Genomic DNA, 16105 nt, shown 5'->3' on the forward strand with positions numbered 1-16105 from the left:
AAGCATACATAATCAAATATATTGTTGGTATTATTTTTTGAACAAATATCTGTTAGGTCAACTAAGAATTTAAAAAAAGTTTTTATTATATTTTCACTTATTCCTTTTATGTTCTTCCTTTCTTTATGTAGATCTGAATTTCTGATCTTTATTATTTTCCTTGCCTTTAAAGAACTTTTTTCCCCCAATACTTCTCCAGTTTAAGAGAACTGGAGTTTGTTAACTCCAGTTAACAAATATGGTATTTATATATCTCAATATTTACTGTAAGTTTTAAGTGATGTTTAAATTCTGAATTATCTTTCCATAAAGATAGAGGCACATTGGTTTGTATTTTATAGGAAAACATTTATCTTTAGGTCACAAACATGAATGAGTATTTTTTGCCAATATTACAAAGATGATTCCAAACCCTAGCTAATCTCTTTCTCAAATTGCAACCCCTTGTTTAATCTTTAATGAAAATAGAGACCAAAATCAATTGCTTAAACATACCACTGTGTGAGATTATGGTGACTAAGAAGTCCCTGAAAGAGCAGTAAACCATGATTTTTGGAAAGCTCGGAACAGTAGCAAGGTTTAATTGCAAAGGTTTAACAGAAGGCCACAAATTGTGTTTTCCTAAGAGAAGTAATAACTATATATGTCATTCAGTAATGTACTGAAATGGCCTTGTCTAGTGTGAGTGTTGCACAGAAACTCCAAGTCACTTTTTCCTGGTCTGTTATCTATCATAGCATGGCCCTTCACTCCACCTGCATAGACAGCCACTAAGCCATACTGGCCTGCTTCCTTCCATAATTTTTTGACAGCTAATGGCTCCATACAGGTGTCCCAAGAACAGTGACTCACCCCAGTTGTTAAACTTCTTCAAAGGAGGCAACCCAACTTTTTTTTAATCCGTGTAGTTTTGTACAAACTAATCAGAATCTATAGCTTTACCATTAGCTAAAATCTGACCTGAGAAAGCGTCATGAAATTCCAAAGCATCAATACCATTCATTGTTAATCCTGCCTTTTCTAGCACTTTTAGAGTAGCATATGTTGGTTCGAGTAAAAGTTGATCTTTCGAATCCTGAGACAAATGCACAAAATCCCTCAAATATGCCTTCGGGTTATAACCCAAGGCCAGAGCCTTTTCCTCAGCACTGCAGATGCGCCATCAGTCAGGAAAGAAGAATTTGCAGCTGTCACTGTGCCATAGGGCTTGATGAATGCAGGTTTTATTTTGGCCATCTGCTTCAATAAGGACAAATGCCACTATCTTTGGTAACTGTATCTTCTCCTGGTACTTTGAAGATGTACAACATCAGAAGGGAGTCCTTCATCCTGTGCCTTCTTGGCCAGACTGTGCAAGTGCAGTGCATACTCACCCTGTTCCAGTCGAGAAACAGCAAGGCAGAGGCAAGTCAGTCTTCAGAGTGATACATGGTCGTGCTCAGATGATAGGAAATTCAATCTGAATTTAGATATTACAGATCGTCACTGACCTAGAGTCTTGGACTTATTGAGATCAAGCATGTGTTTCCTCAAATTACAAATAGGGACATAGGACATTAACTCTACACCACCTGCCATGACCACATCATACTGGCCAGAAGTAATCAAGCCAACACCTGTGGTCCTGGTTTGGTTAGCAAAAATGCAAGCCATGGTGACAGCATATACAGGAGATGTATCAGAGAGGTCATCTCCAAGGGCAGCCTCTCTAGCCACATTGCTTGTTTTCACTTCCTGTATACTATGCCAAAGATGATATAATCAGCAACTTCCTTTGGGACACTGGTCTGATGCAACAAATCTGAAAGTACTCCTCTAGCCAAATTACATGTCATCAAGTCTTTATATGAAGTGCCTGGCAGCAGAATGGAGTGTGAATGTTATCTACCACCACCACATTCCTTTTATAGGGTTTAGCCAAGGTCTTCTTTGATTTGGTCTGGGCAGCTGGGGCAGCTGGTGGCTAGTAGGAACAGCTCAGAGGACTCAAGAAAATCTGAGGGCCCATTTTGCTAAAGTTAGAAGATTTTTTTCAAGTGTAAGTCAAGATGGAAGTCATCCTGAAATGGTCCCACGTTAGTTCTCATATGCTTGGGCTCCCGTTGTGGGCGGGGCTTGGCCCTAAGTTTCAGAGGTCAGAGGGACTTAGAAGTGGATCCAGCCTAGAAAGAACCATCGTGCAGGCCATCAGGCTCCAGAGGCCTAGCTGTCTGCCAGTCACCTGACTAGACAACCAGGCACATGACCTCTCCTTGATGGGCCTTCTTCCTTTCAATGGAAGAATTCTTTCTGCCCCTTTAGCCAAAGTGAAGGGCAGTGTTAAGGGACCTGCAGGAAGTTAGCATGGGGGTGGGGTGAGATTAGTCAGGAAGTATCTTGGGGGCTTGGCTAGCACCAGGCTGCAGAAAGTAAAGTCCTCTGCTCCCCTACCCCAACTTTAAGCACTTTCTACTCTTCACCTCAGAATGGTGGCCTCCCTGGTGACTGACGGCTTCACTGTCTCCAGGATGCTCTGTGCTCAGGTGAGTCTGGCTAGGATGTTCCCGAGCCCAGGCAGAACTCTCCTGCAGGGGCTGGGGCAGCCTCTGAGCCTCATCTCCTCTGCCAAAACACTTTTAGAAACATCATTTGCAAGACATGTCTCCTGGCAACAAATTCCCTCAAGTTTTATTTATTTGAGAAAGTCTATTTCTCCTTCACTTTTTTTTTTTCTCTCCTTCACTTTTGAAGGATAATTTCACAGGTTACAGACTTCTAGGTTGGTGGGTTTTTTTTTCTCTCAACAATTTTTTGTTTGTTTGTTTTATTTTTGTTTTTGTTTTGCATTTAAAACTGGCCTTTTAATTCACTGGGTATTAAGAGTCAGGCAGAAATGAAACAGTGGTACAAATCATTGGTACAAACCAATGGTACAAATCAAAGCAATGGTACAACAATGGTATAAATCTTCTCTAAGTCTTCAAATTCCTCGTGCTCAGCTTTTGTTGTTGCTGTTGTTACAAAAATAAGAGGAATTGCAAAATTAACTTCCGCTTTAATATTTCCAATGCCATATTTACCCTCTTGGAGGTTCGTGCTCTCTATCAGATAGAAGTAAAATGTCTTTTCCACCCTTCCAAAGCAGAAATGAATTTTATAGTTTTGTATAGAGACTCAAAATATTGCCTTTTCCCACCCCATCCTTGCTCTTTTTCTTCTCCCTGACTTGAGATGACAAAGGAATGTGTATCTCAGAAGCAGAAGTTTGCCCCTCCCTGTGGCTAGTCCTTAGTACCTCCTCCCCAGCCTCTCCTTCTTCCATCAAATGTGTGAGTCCGCCAACCCCTTCCCCTGGTGCCTGGGGTGGAAGTGAGAGAAAGGGCAGGGAGAAGAGGACAGAAGGTGACGAAGACGGTTAGAAATAGTTTTACCCCAGCTACCATCAGTGGGACTAAAGATCCGAGAATTTACATGATATGTGTAGAAATCTCTCAACGTTTTAAATATTTCACTCTGCTTTCTTCTTGCTTGCATGGTTTCTGAGGAGAAGTTGAAGGCAGTTTTTATCTTTGTTCCTCTGTGGGTAAGATGGGTTTTTTACCCCCCTCTTGCTTCTTTCAGGATTTTTTTCTTTCCCTTTAGTGTTCTTTAGTTTGAAAAAGATATGCCTAGCTTAAGGGCTTTTTTGCCATTTATCCTGCTTGGTTTTCTCTGATATTCCTGGATCTGTGGTTTGGTGTCTGACATTAATCTGGGGAAATTCTCAGTCATTATTGTTTTTTTCTGTTCCTTTCTCTCTTTCTTAGGTAGTTAACTAGTTTCCCCAGAGGGCAGGCCTTCTTGAAAACAGAGTGCTCTGGAGTATTTAAAAATGGTTCCTTTTCCCCTGCCCCTGCCAGAAGCCCAAGGGGATTTTTCTCTAAATATTTGCTCTAAGAACCTTGTTGAGTTCCTTGTAGTAAATTTTATAATGTTGGGGGTGGGCCCATCTGTGGCCAGGTTCCCATTTTTTAGCTCTTTTAACTCTTTTTTTTTTTTCTGTGTTACGTGGGCCTCTCACTGCTGTGGCCTCTCCTGTTGCAGAGCACAGGCTCTGGACGCACAGGCTCAGAGGGCATGGCTCACGGGCCCAGCCGCTCCGTGGTATGCAGGGTCTTCCCAGACCAGAACACGAACCCGTTTCCCCTGCATCGGCAGGCGGACTCTCAACCACTGCACCACCAGGAAAGCCCTCCTTTTGCTTTTTAATGCTTATGTTAATTTTTAATTCACATTGAAAGCTTTGCATGTTGATTTCTATCAATTATTATTTGATGGTATATTTTCATTTATATCCAATTTTGAAAGCCCCTTTCTGTCTGAAGACCAGATACCTGCATATTATAATTTATATTTCCTGTTGTTTAATTTAGCATTTGTTTTTTTAATTTTTAAAACTTTAATTTTTAAAATTTATTTATTTTATTTTTAAAAAATTAATTTTTATTGGGGTATAGTTGCTTTACAATGTTGTGTTAGTTTCTACTGTACAGCAAAGTGGATAAAGTATATGTATGCATATATCCCCTCTTTTTTGGATTTCCTTCCCATTTAGGTCACCACAGAGCACTGAGTAGAGTTCCCTGAGCTATACACTGGGTTCTCATTAGTTAACTACTGTATACATAGTATCAATACTATATATATGTCAATCCCAATCTCTCAATTCATCCCACTCCCCCACCTTTACCCCTTGGTGTCCATACATTTTGTTCTTTACGTCTGTGTCTCTATTTCTGTATTTCAGATAAGATCATCAATACCATTTTTCTAGATTCCACATATATGCATTAATATGTGATATTTGTTTTTCTCTTTTGGACTTGCTTCACTCTGTATGACAGTCTCTAGGTCCATCTATGTCTCTACAGTTGACCCAATTTCATTCCTTTTAATGGCTGAGTAATATTCCATTGTATATATGTACCACATCTTCTTTATCCATTCCTCTGTTGATGGACATTTAGGTTGCTTCCATGTTCTAGCTATTGTAAAGAGTGCTGCAGTGAACACTGGGGTGCATGTGTCTTTTTGAATTATGGTTTTCTCAGGGTATATGCCCAGTAGTGGGATTGCTGGGTCATATGGTAATTCTATTTTTCGTTTTTTAAGGAACCTCCATACTGTTCTCTATAGTGGCTGTATCAACTTACATTCCCACCAACAGTGCAAGAGGGCTCCCTTTTCTCCATACCCTCTCCAGCAGCATTTATTGTTTGTAGATTTTTTTAATAACGGCCATTCTGACTGGTGTGAGGTGGTATCTCATTGTAGTTTTGATTTGCATTTCTCTAATAATTAGTGATGTTGAGCATCTTTTCATGTGTTTGTTATCCATCTGTATGTCTTCTTTGAAGAAATATCTATTTAGGTCTTCCACCCAGTTTTTGATTGGGTTGTTTGTTTTTTTGGTATTGAACTGCATGAGTTGTTTGTGTATTTTGGAGATTAATCCTTTGTCAGTTGCTTCATTTGCAAATATTTTCTCCCATTCTGAGGGATGTCTTTTCATCTTGTTTATGGTTTCCTTTGCTGTGCAAAAGCTTTTAAGTTGAATTAGATTCCATTTGTTCATTTTTATTACTCTCGGAGGTGGGTCAAAAAAGATCCTGCTGTGATTTATGTCAAAGAGTGTTCTGCCTGTGTTTTCCTCTAAAAGTTTTATAGTTTCTGGCCTTACATTCAGGTCTTTAATCCATTTTGAGTTTATTTTTGTGTATGGTGTTAGGGTGTGTTCTAATTTCATTCTTTTACATGTAGCTGTCCAGTTTTCCCAGCACCACTTATTGAAGAGGCTGTCTTTTCTCCATTGTATATTCTTACCTCATTTTAAATTTTTGCTCCTTTAATATATTTGAAATGTACCCTGGTGTATGATGTAGGGTAGAGCTCAAAATTTGAATAATCTGCATACTTTTTGAAAGTTCATTTTTCTGTTTATTTTTTTCTGATAGTTTAAAGGCCTGCTTTGTTAATTTCTATTTATAAATATATGTTTACTTGACTTTTATATCAAATTAATATTTTTAAATTACTGTATAAATCTCCATTGAAGAGATGTCATCAAGCTCAGTAAAATTTATGTAAAAATTTTCCAGCTTTTTTTGTTTTTCAAAGTTATCTATATTTTAAAATCCAGAATGGAATCTTAAATTTCCATTTATTTTAATATGCTATATTATTTTCCACTTATTTTGATATAAAATGTTATTTTTCTTTATTTACAAGTATTTCCATTAATTATGTGAAGTCATTTTTTGTTATTCATCCATGTTTTCCTGTAATAAAGTCAATCCCATTTTTAAAAATACATGATGGGATTTAATTTATTATTTTATTAAGAGTTCTGCCTCACATAGGGGTAGGGTAGTGGAAGATACAAACTATTGGGTGTAAGAGAGGCTGAAGGATGTACTGTACAACACGGAGAATATAGCCAATATTTTGTAATAACTGTAAATAGAAAGTAACTTATAAAAATTTAAAAAGTAATTAAAAAAAGAGTTATGCCTCAATATTGATAAATTTGCTTAGGCTATAGATTTCATATTGTTATTTTTTACAGGTTTGTTAGCAATTGTGAACATAACATGGGAAGCTTTTCATCTTTTCTAAGTTGTGCTTCTGTAACAGCAGTCAAATGTTTCTTCAGATGTTAAAGTATTATGCTGTTAAAATTGGCTGTAATCGTCACTTTTAATTATAGTAATATTTCTGAAAACTTTCTCTAATTTTATTTTTATTGTTTTAGTTATTTTTGAGTTTTCCTTGAGACAATATAAATTGTTGATATATATTTTATATAAAACAATCTACTCCTTTCATCATTTGTTACTGTAGAATTACACGTACAATTTATTTATAGTTAAATATATGGTTCTACACAGTGTCTGCAGGCACAACACATCCACACCTAGTAATACTACTCCAACCCTTATAAAAGGTGATGAGGAAGGCAGCCAGCTTTGAGTGGAGCCTCAAGCAGGAAGGTGTTGTTTTCTTTATTATGCCACCTAGAGATCTGTGTATTTTACTGACCATTTCAAGCAAACAGATCTTGATTTTTAAAATGAATTCTACAGTTCATATCTTAATTTTTATTAACGCTGCTCTCATTTTTTATTACTTTCTTTTGTCCCACTATCATTAAGTTCATTAATTAGTTTTCTAGGTTATTGATTTTAATACTCAGTTTTTTCATTTTTATATAGTAATACAAAATTTGCTGTTAATATTCCTCTGCTTACAAAGTATGTTATATGCCATAGATTTTGAAACATGGTGTTCATATTAATATTTTCAAAATAATCCTCTTCTTCTTTGACCTGAGTGTTTCAAAAAAGTGTTTTTGTGTTTTGTTGATTTAAATATCCAAACAAAATTCTTCCTAAATTGATCTATAGATTTAGTGTGATCTCAAATAAAACTAGGAGCATTTTATTTTAGTAGGAAGCAGCTGATTTTACAATGCTCGGTGTTCCAATGGCAGCTTCTAAGATGTGTGAGCTCAGATAAAAGCAGATACAAACATAGGTGTAGACTTACAAGAGAAGTATTGGAGAGAAGTGCTTTTAAAGATTAAAGAGGAACAAGCAATTGAGGCTGGAGAGAGCCTTTAGTCTGTGATGCAGGTCTGACATTTGTGAAGGACAGTGAGGTAATTAAAATTGGCGAAGAAGAAGCTCAGATTGTAACATAGTTTTATGAACATTTTGGCCAAAATAAGGGAGTCCTCAAGCCAAAGTCACAGTCACCTATTGGAAGAATTCCACATCTTGCAGGAATGGGCCTGCATTGTTCCCATTGCCATGCTCAGTCACCACTCACTGGAATGAGGCCAGGGGAAGTGAGGCCTCTGTGAGAAAGTGATTATAACTCCCAAAAGGTGGCTGCTGGGGCTTTTCACAGGCACTACAACCCAAGCCTTTTGTTGCACAGATCTACTTCTCTATGTAGATTTATGCAGTAGCTCCCTAGTTTCTATGACCTCTCTTCTTGAAAAGAAACATAGAAGAGCGAGTCTAATGGAACAAACTATAGCCTCTTTCACTGCATTTGATCTCTGGGTCACGACTGGTATTTATCCTATTTCTCCTAAACTATCTTTCCAAAATTCTCATCCTCATCACTTTGGTAGATCTTGGTAGATTTCCTGGTTCTGGGACCCAAACATTCATTTCTGATGTGTTTGGGCTCATGTTAATGATGCCCTTTTAAAACCAAGGTTGTTATCTTTGTCCATTTACGGTTATAATGGGTACAAGAAGTACTAGAGTGGATCACCTGGGTTCCTTGCATGTTTCCTCCTGCCATCATTGTGCTAAGGCAGTCATGATGGTGATTTCTCTTTTAATTTTTGGTCCTTGGACACAAAGAGCTCAAAGAGATCTTGGCAATATTCTGTTGTAAGCGTGTGTTCTTTTTGGGGGCTAAGACCTTCAATCTTTGGAGGTCCACAGTTGTGGGAACACGGAAGCACAAAATTCCTCAATGGGTAATTGGGAATGATGGCTAGCAGGGTCTCCTCTGCTTCTACCCCCTGGTTTCCTAACCCATGCATCAATGTCTTTTAAGATAACACACCATATAAATGTCACCCCAAAATTCATATGTTGAATCCCTGTCACCCAGTACTCCAGAATGTGACTGTATTTGGATATGGATTTAAAGAGATAACAAGGTAAAATTAGATTATAAGGTGGGCCCTAACCTAATATGACTGTTATCTTTATAAGAAGAGGAGATTAAGACACAGAGATTAAGTACACAAAGGAAAGACCGTGTGAGAATATAGTGAGAAGGTAGCCATCTGCAGGTCAAGGAGAGAGGTCTCAAAAGAAACCAAACCAGCTGACATCTTGAACTTAGACTTTTAGCTTCCCAAACTGTGGAACAATAAATTTCTGTTGTTTAAGCCACTCAGTCTGTGGTGTTTTGTTATGGCAGCCCTAGCAAATAATACAAATGGTGATACTAATCTCTGTCGTTATCCTTGTTCATGCCATATTTTATATGATTTATTATTTTGACTAGGGAGGGCTGTTTCAGTGGTTTCTATTTAGTTTTCCATAGAGAGATAGCTCTTAATCCACACATCAGGGAACCAATCTGAGGTTTAAGCAAATTGCCAAGTATATCAATTTCAACTATATATTCAGTGACTGGAGAAATAACTCTTGGGTGGATCCATGGACCCATGGCTCCAATATGAGCAAAGATTCCATTTGTTACTTTTTCCCATAAGCTCCCACTTTACCAATGGGCCTGGTATGATGTTTTGGAGCTCGAGGTATCAATGTCAACTCAGAACCTATGCACAATAATCTGAAATGTCTCAGTATTATGCTTTCTCTTGAGTATAGTCACCTGAGTAAAAGATCATAGATTACTTTGAGGAAAGGACTAGTCGTTAGAGTTTATATTTGCCACATTACTATGGGTGACTGCCTCCCAGAGACACATACTTCTCTTTAGTTCATGGTTTCTGGATCTAAAATTTGAGAACTTAATGAGGAACCATAGCTTTTTATTGAGATGGCTTCCCTTAGTCTACTGCTCCTACATTCTTTCCTCTTTCTGGTTATACATGCTTAGTAGATTCTTGTTGGCTGTATGCTTGTTGCTCCTAGGGACTTCATCTGTGCTCTATCAACCATTTCCACAACTCCCTGTGGGCAAGTTTGCTTGTCTTTATCATGATTGTGGCCTGCTGGTTTCTAGTGTTAAAACTTTTACTACCCAGGCTTCTATTACTTTGATGACCTTGTCATTCTTATGAATATTAACAATTCCATCTCTGAATTCCTGTCTTCCCGTCATCTTGGTCTTCACAGGAATTCCACCACTGAACTTCGTAGTGGTTCTGGTGAATTTTGCATTTGGGCCTCCTGTGGAACATAGTTCTCTAGTGGTTTATCTGGACTTACATAGCATTTTCCCTCCAGCATTCCCACTTCCTTCAGCCTCTTTATTCTTTCAATTGCACTCACTTGGGACATCTTTTTCTCTAGATTTCTAAGGGCCACTCTAATAAAGAGTTTTATCCATCCACTGATGTACTTGACAGATGTCCCCAAAAAGGTGACCTCAAATCAGTGAATTCTTGCTTAATGCAATCTTACATTTGCCCCCTCTTGATACAGCATTCTCAAACTCCAGTCCCATTGGTACTTTCCAAGTTCCTATGGGAGCATGCTAGCTAATTCTTGTAGCTCTTTTGGTGAATAATGTCTTTCCTCCAGTATGAGGCCCAGCATGTCCTGTGCAGTGTTGTGGTGGGATTTAACACTAGCTATTGTCTTGGCAATCAGAGGAGGTGGGGAGCCTTCTTTGGAATACCTGTTAATAGGGAGATGCCTCTGCAGTAGCTACCAACACTGGATGTGCTCTAGCTTTTACTAGAGCTTACTTTTTTACTTCTAAAGGATCTGAAGGCTCAGAGGGATTATTCAGAACAGAACATCCCTACTGATTTCCCCATTTCATGTTTCAGGATCCCAGAAATTCCCAACCATGGCCTTGATATTAGCACGACATACCTGTTTGGCTGAACATTTAAATTTCATATATAAATGTCTCTGGAACTCCATGGCTCTATCAGTTCCTCGGGTCTTTCTGTCTGCTGTGTCTGCTTTCATCGCAGGAGATAAGAGGCCTCATATTTAGCTAATAACCTTTTGTTAAAGTTCCTCAACAGGCATCAATTCAGCATAAGAGTAACCAGTCAATTCCACTGTCCTTGTAGTCACAGGTACCCCGTATCTTTCAAAATGCTTCAAAAATTGCACCTGAAGGAGCATTTCCCTACATTAACAGGTTTTCTCAGGTCACCCTGAGACACGTTAGCTCTAGTAATTTGCCCATCACTTTTTACTAGGGACTCTCAATGACCACATACTAGTCAGAATGGCATCTCCTTGCCTGCCTGGTGGTGAGTGAGCCGGTCCCAAATCCCTATCCTGTTGCCTGTTTTGTAGACAAATCTTGGATCTTCTGAGAAACAGAAACAAAGATGAGATTACACATGCAACAGATGTGTATTTGGAAATGACAATCAAGGACAACTATCAGGAAATCAAAGGAGGCAAAGAGAGCCTTCGGATACCGTGTAGGTTTTACATCAGTGAAGAAGAGAGAGAGGGAAGGGGGCCAGGTAGTCTGCAACAGAGCTCCAAAGCAGGTTCAGCCAGGATGAAGGGGAGTCCTTGAGCCAAAATCTCTAGTTGGAGGAGTCTCATGTCTCACAGGAACAGAACTGCATTAGGACCACCTCTCTGCACAGTCATTGATGGGGAGAAGTATTTGGAAAGGATGACCATAATATGATAGTGGTGATGAATCTGGAAAAGCAGCAAATGGGCCATCAATCAGTTATATTCTCTGTGGCATATTCTCATGGCTTCCACAGATGCTGTCTCATGTTCAGTGGAAAATTATTTAGAGTATCCCCCATTTTCCCAGAGGCTTTAATTCTCTCCAATTAAAGACATTTTGTACAGGCTCTGCTAGGCTTTTCTCTGCATACTTCCTGCTTTCTTTTGAAAAAAAGTTTGAGGTTCCTCTTTATGGTCTTTTTAAACCTGATCTAATAGGGCAAAATTCCTAGGGGCTTGGTGTAAGAAGTGGCGGCCTTTTTTGATTTTCACATTTATACAGGCATAGAGGTTTTTCTTTTTTTTTCTTTTCTTTTCTTTGATCATTTAATTCTGGTTTTGGAAAGGAAGTTAGAGAACCTGTTCATATATTTATCTTACTCAGAAGTTCCCCTGATCCCTTGTTGAATCCACCAACTTATTCACTCTATGTGTCTAACTGGACAGTGGATCTTGTCCCTGCCCAAATCCTTGTAAATGCAAATGAATGAAATCTCTGAACTGAGGAGCTAATTTGTTTTAGGTAAGGTATCTGCTTGACAGTAATAAAGTAGTTGAATAGATAGATGAACAAATATAGTCAAAATGAACATTGGTTTGCAGAAAGATAACATAAGAGCATGATTCTATTAAACCCAGTAGAGGTATCTTTTCACAGTTAAGCTTTTCTGAACGATTACTTGTGCATATGTGAGTTAATAAATTAATTTGGGAGTTATCCTGTCTTTTAGAAAGTTACTATGAGCAAATTAAATTAAATTAAATTAAATTCTTATTATTCATCTTTCAAAAAGTGCATTTTATATGCCTGCATTAGAATGACCCCAAAGAAGAGCACAGAGAATAAGTCATTTTATCCTGAAGCCACTGGAATTGAAATAGTCACAAAAAGTTTGAATTTTTAAAAAAGTGTGCATGCATATTCTTGCAATGATATTTAGCTTAAATCATTTTAATATTCAGTCTGGCAAATATTTTTAAATAGAACCAAGGTTTTTTATTGAAAATGTATCTGTAGATTGGTGTTCTCTTCATATTTGTAATTCAGTGTGATTTCAGTGTTTGTAAGGTTTTGTTTTTTTTTTAATTAAGAGAGTTGAGAAATTAAATAGAAGAAATAAAACAAAACCAAAAATTTTTTAAATCAAGTCCTAATTAAATATGAATACAGATTTTAAAAAATTTTATCATTTCCTCCAATATTTTAGAGTTGTAATAACCACAAGCTAATTTAACAGCATTTTAAAACTAATTTCTTTGTACTGAGTTTTTCCAAAGCATTAGACATAGTTTTTATGTAAACACACACACATACACACACACACACACACACACACACACACACACACATACACGCGCACAGAATTTCTTTGGCACACAGATATTAGCAAATTGTGTAACGCTTAACTGAATGACCTAGTACCTTTCACAGTTTTATCTGGCATGAGGGAGTTGAGAATAACCTCAGTGGACTCTTGGTAGGCACTCAACTCATATTGACTACAAGTGCCAAGGAACTCTTCATAAGTAACCTAATAGTCATCAGTGTTCCAAAGGCATACTTATTAGTAAACATATTACAGACAGAAAAGAGGAAATAGGTTGGAATCCAGCAAACTGCTTAATTAGAAGGTGATTATGGAAGCTTCTACTCTACATGCAATTTCCACATTTTCAGGGTTTTATTTTTATGGTTTATTTGTAAACAAAATGACAATGTGCTACATCAACATACTCTGCAAGGAAAAATGTATAGCAGTGTCTGGAAGCACTTAAAGAAATAAGCTATTCGTTTCCAAATATTTGACAGTAAAATTTGCTAGGCACCTTAAACTATAAAATTGTATTTAACGAGTTTGTAATTATTCTCAATGACAGAACAAATGAAGAAACATAGATGAAAGCAAGCAATACTTTTAGAGGGACTATCCCATAATTATTCATATACTATTAGTAACTGATATAGAAATTTAAGGTATCTCATTAATTAATGAAAATGATTATTGGCCTAGAAGAAAAAAATTAACAGTCAACGTAAAACATTATGCAAGGTTGTACTTGAATTTTACCTATGCCATTTTAAAATTGGTTTTATATTTGTTAAGAACACTGTTCTGTTTGTCACTTATATCTTCCTATGTTTAGTCTCAGCTACTTCTGTGGTCAAAAAGCTCTATTATCATAGCTCCAGTTGAGAGTTCTCAATATTACAGCTTTTAAAAAATCGGAATAACTAGAAAATAGAATATCTTATAGGATAGAAATCATTTTTGGTCCTCTCTGGATAGTCTAACCTACATAATCTAATTTTTGATTTCAATGTTTTATTACAGGGGGATTTTCCCCTGTGGACTTCCTGAAATAATCTAAATAAACAAGAAGTTCAATTTTTCAAGCATGGAAAACCAAGTTTTCTGTATATTTCTTGTATCTAACATATGCTCATAAATTCCTTAAGAACTGTTTCATTGACATTTGAACTTTAAATTGTTTCTAAATATCATTTATATTCACTAAATTTATCTGTGTATTTCAACTTCTACAAGTACTTGTGATCATAATTCTGCTTAGCACACCCATGTGGGACAACATACATATATTAATAATTAAAACTTTAAGTTCAGGCTTTTTGTGTGTTCATATACTCATCAAAATAATCTTTCAAATATACCAATGCTTCAGTGTTTATGAACAATATAACTCTAAAATGAACAGAAAAATACTGGCGAATAAACTTCATTATCCATTTTTGTCACAACTTTGCTGCCTTTATGGCTGCTATTTAGCCCTGAAATGAGGATGCTCAGTGCATTGAGCATGAAAAAAACTATTAAAATTATTCCGTGTGATATTAGAGTGCTCTTTTGTGGACCTGTGCTTCTGACTGTGCTTGAAAATTTCCAAGTTTTAGAACAGCTGCTCATATTTTATTACTAATGTATTGGAGATGCTTAACCAGTGCACCTCACTTTGCTATTGTACTGTCTTTCTTGTGGACTAACAAGCCATTAACATTGGGAATGGAGAGCTGTGGTCCTCTTACGAAATTATGTCCAAACTAGGTTTTCAAACAACCCTAAAAGCATCCTCTTGTTTTTAAAGAATATTAGTTTGTTTTTTTCTCCCTTCCTTTCTTCCTTCCTTCCTTTCTTCCTCTCTCCCTCCTTCCCTCCCTCCCTCCCTTTCTGTCTTTGTCTCTCTTTCTCTTTTCTTTCCTTCTTCACTCCCTCTCTTTCCTCCTCTCTCTTCTTCTTTTCTTTCTTTCTTTCTTTCTTTCTTCTTTCTTTCTTTCTTTCTTTCCTTAATATCTTACTGAAAACCTCTTTTCTAAAGAGTACAAAAACATAATACCTGCGACTTACATATAGGAGGTAATAAAAATTTAACATTTAAAAACTATGGCTCTGAATATGGTATTTTATGACTTTGAAGTGCTGCATGTTATTGAGTTGACTGCTTTAACATAGAGAGGCAAGAAACCCAATAGAGAAAGTATTTGTAATTGTATCCTCTGTAAAAGACATTCATGAGCTTCTTTCTTAACAGGATATTTTATGAGCAAAATAAATAATTCTTCTTTACAATGCAGCAGGTTACTCATTTAATTTAGATATGAAAAGCTGATTATACAGGCTTTCCTAAGTTCAAGTACACACAGACTATTTTGTTAAGAGACTAAGTGGCCACAAAGTACGTTACACAGGGAATAAACCTCTTTAGCCATATAGCTGAGAACAAAGGCTAAGTATCACCCAATGCCTAAAATATGTGTTTTCATGTTGTTCTCCCTAAGTACAATCCTTACAGTCAGCCATTGTGAACCTGCTCTCTATAGCATGCTTTAGAGACCCCCATTTTGCCTTCCACTGGCCATCACCCTTTCCAAAGTGAGTAAACTGTAGGGGCCAAGGAGACATGCTTACCTGGAACCTGTTGTTTCCCCCCTCCTTCACCATGGAACTTAGACCCTGGAATTATCTCTAGTTCCTCCATAGTCCTTTTCCCCAACACTACACAGAGCTGATTTACTGCTACTGTGCTCATCGCTAGGCCCTAATGGTGGACCTAGACTTCTGTAATTGCCTAAGGGGTTGTGGATAGAGCTTGGATGTGAGGGCTAAGATCCTTCTTTTAGTGAGGGAAGGTGCAAGGACTGGGGGGAAGAGAAGAGGACACACTGGGTGCCTACATTTGTACTCTTGACTTGGTCCTGCAAGTGTAGTCATTAGGGGTGGGCTTAATCTCCCTTACTAAGTCTATGAACGTCTTGAAAGACCAAAACAAAAAAAAATCCTAATTATCTTCATATCCCAAAGCCTAGCATTTTTTTTTTATTCTTTAGTAGACTTTTTCCAACCTGAAATAGCAAACTTCTCGTCCTTGGGCAAGATCTGACCTGTAGAATTTTTATGTGGGGTCAGCACAGTATTTAAATTTTATTTTGAATAAATATTTAATATTTGGGAAATTCTACACAATAATCTGGCTTCTCAGAAAAAAAAATCTGAAAGACACTAGTCCTAGCCATGTTCCCAAATACTATCTGCAAAGACCAACTTCTTCCTCACCCTCAACAGATCTTCTGTCGTTTGTCTAGTTTTTCACAGTCAGAGATTCCCATGGTTTTTCTTACAACAATTTCAATGTTGTGAGTCAACTGCCTGGATCCTTTAGGCATTTGAATATGTCACATCTGCAATAAACATGTATGAAAT

The 16105-nt window shown here is 37.2% G+C and overlaps 1 protein-coding gene and 1 pseudogene across 8 annotated transcripts in view; one reads left to right on the forward strand and one right to left on the reverse strand.

The window, feature by feature from the left end:
- Positions 1-16105, forward strand: part of LOC307185936 (uncharacterized protein) — a 693527-nt gene that overhangs the window by 320380 nt on the left and 357042 nt on the right. The window lies entirely within an intron of this gene.
- On the reverse strand, positions 622-15434 carry LOC307186038 (trifunctional enzyme subunit beta, mitochondrial-like; annotated as a pseudogene). The gene is made up of 3 exons: positions 15314-15434; positions 2932-2990; positions 622-2012 (listed from the first exon to the last, which is right to left on the reverse strand). The product of its transcript is annotated as a trifunctional enzyme subunit beta, mitochondrial-like (transcript).

The sequence above is a fragment of the Stenella coeruleoalba genome (assembly GCF_951394435.1).
Source record: "Stenella coeruleoalba genome assembly, chromosome: 4".
NCBI lineage: Eukaryota > Metazoa > Chordata > Mammalia > Artiodactyla > Delphinidae > Stenella > Stenella coeruleoalba.